General features: G+C 33.2%; 1 long non-coding RNA gene across 1 annotated transcript; it reads right to left on the bottom strand.

Moving 5' to 3' along the window:
- Positions 1-6,775: 6,775 nt before the first annotated feature.
- LOC126664958 (uncharacterized) lies at positions 6,776-8,904 on the bottom strand. The gene is made up of 3 exons (XR_007637490.2): positions 8,791-8,904; positions 7,513-7,580; positions 6,776-6,981 (listed from the first exon to the last, which is right to left on the bottom strand). It is a non-coding gene; the product is annotated as an uncharacterized LOC126664958 (long non-coding RNA).
- Positions 8,905-8,912: the final 8 nt, after the last annotated feature.

Here is an 8,912-nt window from a genome sequence, read left to right as displayed (position 1 = left end):
ATTACGAAACAAAGCCAAACGTTTACAAACGTTACGAAATAAATCCAAGAGTTTCACCTTTTTAGCCATTTAAGCCAAACGTTTACAAACGTTACGAAACTGTAATATCCCGTGTTTTCAAAACTTGCTTTGATGGTTTGGTTTTTTGATTAAATTTGGTTTGTGATGGACTTTGGTTGTGTTTTCGCTTCAGAATGTTCTCGTTTTGATTCCAACTTATTTTCGGATTGATATATGTTCGGATTAGCATATGTGGTGCCTTGGTTGTGTTTTGTTGAGTGACTTATGTGTACCCCTTGAGCCTCTAAGTATTTGATGTTAAATTGATTTATTTCCGGGTTGTTATCGAAACAATGTTTGCATGTTTTTCAAATCTTCCATGTTGTAGTAAAGCGTACATATCTCCCAATTGAACCGTCGGATCGAGCTGCCCTTTGGATATGTCGTACATAAGAGGATTATCTTTCATTCGACCATTCGGATCGTCGTTTCGACCTGTTTTCGGGTCAACCGGACATGTGAGCCGGACCTGCTGGGTAGATCAAGCCGTAGGTCCGGTCCACTTTGTTTTTGGTTAGAACAGTGGGTCAACTGGCCCTATAGCCGGACCTGCTGGGTAGAACCGGCCGTAGGTCCGGTCAGCTTCGTTTTTGTATATTTAAACTCCGTTTCTGCGACCTAATCAGCCCCCTTTCGATTTTAGAAACCCTAAACTCATTCTAAACTCTTTCTAAACGTTTCTCACTCGATCTTTGGTGCCTCAATCAATTGGTAAGTGATTAATCCATCTCTTTTCATTCCAAAACTTTGAATCATCATTTGATTCGATTAGTGGTTCATCTTGTCTTTTGATTTCGTTCTTGTAGTGTTGGATCTACCTTGTTTCTGAGATTTTCTTACTCTTTGGATTGACAAGGTATCGAATCGTTTTACTCAATTGGATTGTTGTGTTGTGGTGTTGTTGTTCATATTTTGTGATGTTGTTTGTTGTGAATATGGTTTGGATGAATAGTGGCTGTTCTTACATGTTGTAGGGTTGATTTATTATGTTGATATTATTGTTATCATCCATTGCATGTTTATTGAATCAAATCAAGAATCGGTTACCTTTGATTCACAATTTCGTATTGCTTTATGTATAAACTGTTTTGAATTGATTAGGACTGTCCATAACTAAATTATCATGTTATTAATAATTGGATTTTATTATTGTTGATTCATATTAGGAGGATTATGTATAACGCCGATTGATGCATCAATTTGTCATTCTTTGTAGTAATTGACTCGTATGTTCTTGGTTGGTTAATTTGAATCGGAATTGAGTTATCCAATTGTTAGTTCATGTGTGGTTTAGAATTATGGATTCATTTGGATATTATAAATTGATTGGTTGCCTAGATTTGTCCAAGCATGATTATAGGGCTGATTTGCATGTCTTTGCGATTCAAAATTGTTGGGCTATCTATTGTTGTTTCGAATCCAAGTTTGGTGATTGTTAAATGAGTTGGTATGTTGATGAATGCCTGTAAACTGTTTTGGCTTAATTTAAATGTTTAGGGCTGTTTTGTATAATGTTTTTAGGATAATGTTATACTTGGATTGTGGTGGTTAGTTTGGTTATTGGCATTGCTTGGGTATGAGGAATACGCTTATTGTTAATTTGTTTGCTAAGGCATGTTTTGACTTGTGTTGTCTATTAAAGCGTGTTGGTTCATTATGGATTTTATCAAACACTTTGTTACGTGTTGATTAATTGGTTAGTTAAGTGATGTTGAGTTCCTTGCTTTTTCAAACTTGGGTTTTGGATTATTAATTGATTCTGGATTTTTAAACATTGGTTTACAACTTGGTTATATTGGATCGGGTTAGACTTGGGTCGCCCGACATGTGAGTTAAGCTTGGAAGTCTTGGTTGACTCGGCTAAGTACAATATTGGCTTTTGAAATGTTTTACCAAATAGATTGAAAAGGTTTCCGGATTATGTTTTCAAATGGAACTCAATAGGGCTTAACCTGTTTTGCGGTTTTGGCATATGGTTGGTGTTTGTGTAATCAATCTGCTTTAGTTTGTGCTTTGGCTTTGTTGTGTTGTGCTAGTCCTATGTGGTCTTTAGTACTCTTTAGAGTTAGGGTTCGTTTTTAATTTATTATTTACACATTGTTAGACTTGTCGATTGTTCGTGCTCAGGAGACGAACCAGGATTAGTTGCTTGCCAGGTTATCACTTGGATTAGCGAGCAGTGAGTTTGTACTTACTATTTACCGCTTTATTAAGTAAACTGTTATTTTAATATCTATATATTGTGTACGTACAATTGCGAACTGTTTTTCCATTATGGCTCTTAGTTGGAACATGCTACCTAATGGGCTTCATTAGGACTGCGTGCGCACCGGTATTGATCTAGATAAGGTATGTGATATGTAGGGGTAACTCGGTGGTAGCCTAGCTCTCGGGACCCAGTAGAGTAACTCGGTGTAGCTCAGCTCTCGGGACTCTTGTAATGGATTAAGTGTGGTCGGTGGTAACTCGTTGTAGCTCAGCTTTCAGAATCAGGCTTTATGAATAAAGTATACTAGTAAGAATATTGTTGTTTAGGGTTCCAACTATTATACGTAATGTTTATATTAAATATTTTAATAGGGTTTTAAAGGTTTTACACTTAATAAATGTAAATAGTGGTATGAACTCATCTCAATATATCTGACCCCGTTGTTTTCCCAATTTTTCCAGGGTTATGATTTGAGCAAGTAAGCCGCTCTCCGATTCTTTATTTCCTCGGAGGTTTTGCATTATATTTTAATAAAGTTATTAAACTAATTTTATTCCTAGACTGCAGTAGTAACTAGAAGTCTTACTTTTTAGTACTTGTTGCCAGATTTATTAGATGGATTTAATTGATGTTTGGCATTCTTATATTAACTTGGCTTAATACGTATTTCTGCCATGTTTAAAACTCAGAGTTGGCTGAGCACTTTATAATAAATGTTATATATTATGAACTGCTAGAACTAGGCTGAAGTCTCGGTTGCCCCCGAGCATTGGTTTTCTTGCAGGTTTATGTATTTATCGGTTATCCGCAAGGCTAGCTACGGGTTTTGGTACAACCGTACCCATACCCTAGCGCTGGTCGCGATTCATGAAAATGGATCGTGACAGTTACGAAATAAATCCAAACGTTCACAAACATAACAGAACAAAAACAAACATTTCACATTTTTAGCAATTTAAGCCAAACATTTACAAACATTACGAAACAAATCCAAACGTTTCACCTTTTTAGCGATTGAAGTGAAACGTTTATAAACGTTACGAAACAAATCCAAATGTTTCCACATTTTAGCGATTTAAGTTAAGCGTTTATACACGTTACGAAACAAAACAAAACGTTTACAAACGTTACGAAACAAATCCAAACCTTTACAAACGTTATGAAACAAATACAAACGTTTCCCCATTTTAGCGATTTAAGCCAAACGCTTACAAACATTACGAAACAGATCCAAACGTTTCACCTTTTTAGCGATTTAAGCCAAACGTTTACAAACATTTACAAACGTTGCGAAACAAATCCAAACGTTTACAAACGTTACGAAACAAAAACAAACTTTTCACATTTTAAGCAATTTAAGCCAAACGTTTATAAACGTCACAAAACATATCCAAATATTTCACCTTTTTAATGATTGAAGCCAAACGTTTACAAACATTAAGAAACAAATCCAAACGTTTCCCCATTTTAGCGATTTAAGCCAAACGTTTATAAACGTTACGAAACAAAACCAAACGTTTACAAACATTAAAAACAAATCCAAATGTTTATAAACGTTACAAAACAAATCCAAACATTTACCCATTTAAGCGATTTAAGCCAAACGTTTACAAACGTTACGAAACAAATCCAAACGTTTCACTTTTTTCGCGATTTAAGTCAAACGTTTACAAACGTTATGAAACAAATCCAAACGTTTCCCCATTTTAGCGATTTAGGCCAAACGATTACAAACTTTACGAAACAAATCCAAATGTTTCCCCTTTTTTGCGATTGAAGCCAAACGTTTACAAACTTTATGAAACAAATCCAACTGTTTCACCTTTTTAGCGATTTAAGCCAAACGTTTACAAACGTTACGAAACAAATCCAAGCGTTTCGCCTTTTTAGCAATATAAGCCAAACGTTTATAAACGTTACGAAACAAATCCAAATGTTTCACCTTTTTTGCGATTTAAGTCAAACGTTAACAAACGTTACGAAACAAATCCAAATGTTTCCCCATTTTAGCGATTTAAGCTAAATGTTTAAAACGTTACGAAACAAATCCAAACGTTTCACCTTTTTAGCGATATAAGCCAAACGTTTACAAATATTACGAAACAAATCCAAACATTACACCTTTTTAGCGATTTAAGCCAAACATTTACAAACGTTACGAAACAAATCCAAACGTTTTCCCATTTTAGCAATTTAAGCCAAACGTTTTGAAATTAAACCAAACGTTTCACCTTTTTAGCGATTTTAGTCGAACGTTTACAAACGTTACGAAACGAAAACAAACGTTTCTCCTTTTTAGCGATTTAAGCCAAATGTTTAAAACGTTATGAAACAAATACAAGCGTTTCACCGTTTTAGCAATTTAAGCCAAAAAACGTTACGAAACAAATCTAGACGTTTCACCTTTTTAGCGATTTAAGCCAAACATTTACAAATGTTACGAAACAAATCCAAACGTTTTCCCATTTTAGCGATTTAAGCAAAACTTTTAAAAACGATACGAAGCAAAAAAAAACGTTTAAAACATTACGAAACAAAGCCAAACGTTTACAAACGTTACGAAACAAATCCAAGCGTTTCACCTTTTTAGCCATTTAAGCCAAACGTTTACAAACGTTACGAAACTGTAATATCCCGTGTTTTCAAAACTTGCTTTGATGGTTTGGTTGTTCGATTAAATTTGGTTTGTGATGAACTTTGGTTGTGTTTTCGCTTTGGCATGTTCTCATTGTGATTCCAACTTATTTTCGGATTGATATATGTTTGGATTAGCATATGTGGTGCCTTGGTTGTGTTATGTTGAGTGACTTATGTGTACCCCTTGAGCCTCTAAGTATTTGATGTTAAATTGATTTATTTCCGGGTTGTTATCGAAACAATGTTTGCATGTTTTTCAAATCTGCCATGCTGTAGTAAAACGTACATATCTCCCAATTGAACCGTCGGATGGGGCTGCCCTTTGGATATGTCGTACATAAGAGGATTATCTTTCATTCGACCATTCGGATCGTCGTTTCGACCTGTTTTCGGGTCAAACGGACATGTGAGCCCGACCTGCTGGGTAGATCAAGCCGTAGGTCCGGTCCACTTTGTTTTTGGTTAGAACAGTGGGTCAACCGGCCCTATAACCGGACCTGCTGGGTAGAACCGGCCGTAGGTCCGGTCAGCTTCGTTTTTGTATATTTAAACTCCGTTTCTGCGACCTAATCAGCCCCCTTTCGATTTTAGAAACCCTAAACTCATTCAAAACTCTTTCTAAACGTTTGTCACTCGATCTTTGGTGCCTCAATCAATTGGTAACTGATTAATTCATCTCTTTTCATTCCAAAACTTTGAATCATCATTTGATTCAATTAGTGGTTCATCTTGTCTTTTGATTTCGTTCTTGTAGTGTTGGATCTACCTTGTTTCTGAGATTTTCTTACTCTTTGGATTGACAAGGTATCGAATCGTTTTACTCAATTTGATTGTTGTGTTGTGGTGTTGTTGTTCATATTTTGTGATGTTGATTTTTAATAGTGGCTGTTCTTACATGTTGTAGGGTTCATTTATTATGTTGATATTATTGTTATCATCCATTGCATGTTTATTGAATCAAATCAAGAATCGGTTACCTTAGATTCACAATTTCGTATTGCTTTATGTATAAACTGTTTTGAATTGATTAGGGCTGTCACTACAAAAAATTTGACTTGTTGGGACGAACGAAATTCATCATGTTAAGCCCAAAATTTGTCATAACAACGTTATTGTGACTACTTTGTGACAAATTTCGTTGGTCAAAACAAACAAGTCACAATAAGTCCATTTTATAGTTTGTCACCATAAATTTTCTATTGTGATAAAATTGTTTTGTCACATTCATATTTATTGTGACGAAAATGTATATCACAAGTAATCAAATCTTGTCAAAATTTGTCGTAATATACATCGACTTCTAGTGACAAAATGCTAATAACGTGACAAAAAAAATATATATCACAATTCATATAAATTTATCACTACATACACCGAATTATTAGTGACAAAAAGATTATGCAGTGACAAAACCATATTTATCACAATTAATATACATTTGTCACTACATACGCCGAGTTATTCGTGACAAAACGATTGTGAAGTGACAAAAAAAATTTATCACAAGTAATCTATCATAACGTGACGAAATTAATTGTCATAATAATCAATTAGTTGTGATAAATTTAATTTATCACAACAAGTAATTTAACATAACGTGATGAAATTAATTGCCATTATAATTAGTTAGTTATGACAAATTTAATTTATCACAAGAAGTAAATTAACATAACGTGACGAAATTAATTGTCATTATAATTTGTCAACGGTGATAAATTTAATTTATCACAACAAGTAATTTATCATAACGTGACAAAATTATTTTTCATTATAATTAGTTAGCTGTGACAAAATTAATTGTCATTATAATTATTATTTTATTTTATTATTTCCATTTTTATCGATAATAAAACAATTGAATACGATAAATTGTTGCTAAAATCAATGAATAAAAAACTAAATCAATTCAAATATTACATAAAATTATAAATGAATAAATCTTCAATAATACTAAAATAACCAATTGTATGCAAACATTTAAAATATTCGCTAAAAAACTGAACTAAGCCTAACTTTTGATATAGCTAGGAAAACGTCCATCTTGATTTCATTTCTTTCATTCCAATAATTTCCATCTGCAAGAAAAAAATTAATGATATAATATAGATACTGAAAATAAGAAATTGAACCGAAAAAACAAGAAACACATTGCAAGAAATCTATTTTATAGGCTAAATACAATTCCTAGAAATTTATAATTTCAATTGTACTGTATATAGCCTAAATTTCACCAGCAGATAAATATGCAAGTCTAATGTTCTTAAAAGTTAATATAACAAAAATGTTTTATAAAGCCAAACAGTAGGAAGTAAAATATAGGAAAGGTACGACACAGCAGAATGAGAACGGAATGGTCCAATTAACTAAAACAAACACCTAATGTAGGTATCTAACTTTGATTTGAGGACAAATATACAATAAGGCTGTGTCCAGGAATAAACAGATATTTCTACACCTTAAAAAAATATTTCCCCAAATATATAGTTTGCTTTACTTTTTGTTTCAAATGGTCAAAGTTTATGATTCAGCTTTAAGCATATTTATAATTTATAACTATTTTAGTACGAAGTTAATACTCCAAGAAATTATGATGTTGCAAAACTTACTTAGAATGTGCAAATATTTGTTGCCAATTAGACCATGACGAACCAAATACACAAGATGCTGGCACAAACTGCAAAAAGACAAGAATGTTCAATAATATCATTTAACATAGAACGCTGGCCAAGGGAAGTAGACATGCTCAAAAAGCTTGGATCAACACTATCTTGTCTAAGTCTCAATAAACTGAATAAGCATATATCAGTTCACTTGAATAAATCAGTTCATTTACGTATATTATAAAAATGATGAAACATTTAAAAGTAATGAATGAGATAGAACAAAAAAAATGAGGTTTCGTAAGTTGGAATTTCAAACTAAATAGCTTCACTAGTTGATAAACTTGCCCAGTGAACCATAATGGAACTTACTGTGAATGATGACATAAGAAGAGACCAATTACTGGTCTTTGGTATGTACCTTTGTCAAATGATAAGAAAGAAAATCAATATCCTATTGTAGATTTTTAACTCCAAAACAAATAACGGCAAGAGATAAAATTTGTGTTCTACCATAATTGAAAAAATACGTAAGTATCCATCTTATTACTTTAAAAACCACAAGTCATATACTCATAGTCGAGTTGGACAGCCACCACCATCATGTAAACTTAATACCCCAGCTGAATTTCAACTATAATTAACTTTCTTTCAGAAGAAAATGGAAAAAACAAAGATCTTTTTTGTTGTTGTTGTGTAGATTATACTTATCAACGTATAACAGTAACAGGTGCTTATCAAATCAAACCAAAAGAGTAAAATGACAAAATAAAACCTTAATGCCATAGGAATTACAGTAAGGAATTTAATAATGTCAAAAATGGAATTTCCATAAGTTTTAGTACTATCTTAAGGAATTTACTTATTAATCGATTGTAGCAAGAGGAAAAATATAATGTTTCCATTCAGTTCAGTAGGTTCATATTAACTTTATCAAGGATGTGTCATTGAGGCTTACTCCAAGAGATGTAAACGACTAGATCCTGGAGAGATGATTTATAAATGTCACAATTTGTTTTTTAAAGATGCTCTTGATGAATTACATAATTCCTCATAGGTCATTGCTGTGAATGCAGCTAAGTCCAACTAGACAATGACAAGGTTTAATCAAGTTGGACCCAGATAGATATTTAGATATATTATAGTCCAACACAAAGTCATTAACGAACAGATATTCACAACTTTGTTGCGGTACAAGAGGCAAAATTAATTCAACTTTTGAGAAGCACAACACAGTAATATGCTAAATATTATCATTCAAAGAATGGGGAATAGAACACTTACCTAGAAGCAGGGAGAGAATTAGAAGAAGCACTCCAGCACATGAGTAGAGAATCAATAGCTTGCACGAATGAGGATAGACAGGAAATAGGCAAATCGCTAGAGTCAAAACAGGCCAAAAAAAG

This window comes from Mercurialis annua, linkage group LG1-X (assembly GCF_937616625.2).
Source record: "Mercurialis annua linkage group LG1-X, ddMerAnnu1.2, whole genome shotgun sequence".
NCBI lineage: Eukaryota > Viridiplantae > Streptophyta > Magnoliopsida > Malpighiales > Euphorbiaceae > Mercurialis > Mercurialis annua.
Note: the sequence above shows the minus strand (reverse complement) of the source record. Positions and strands in the feature narration are given on the sequence as shown.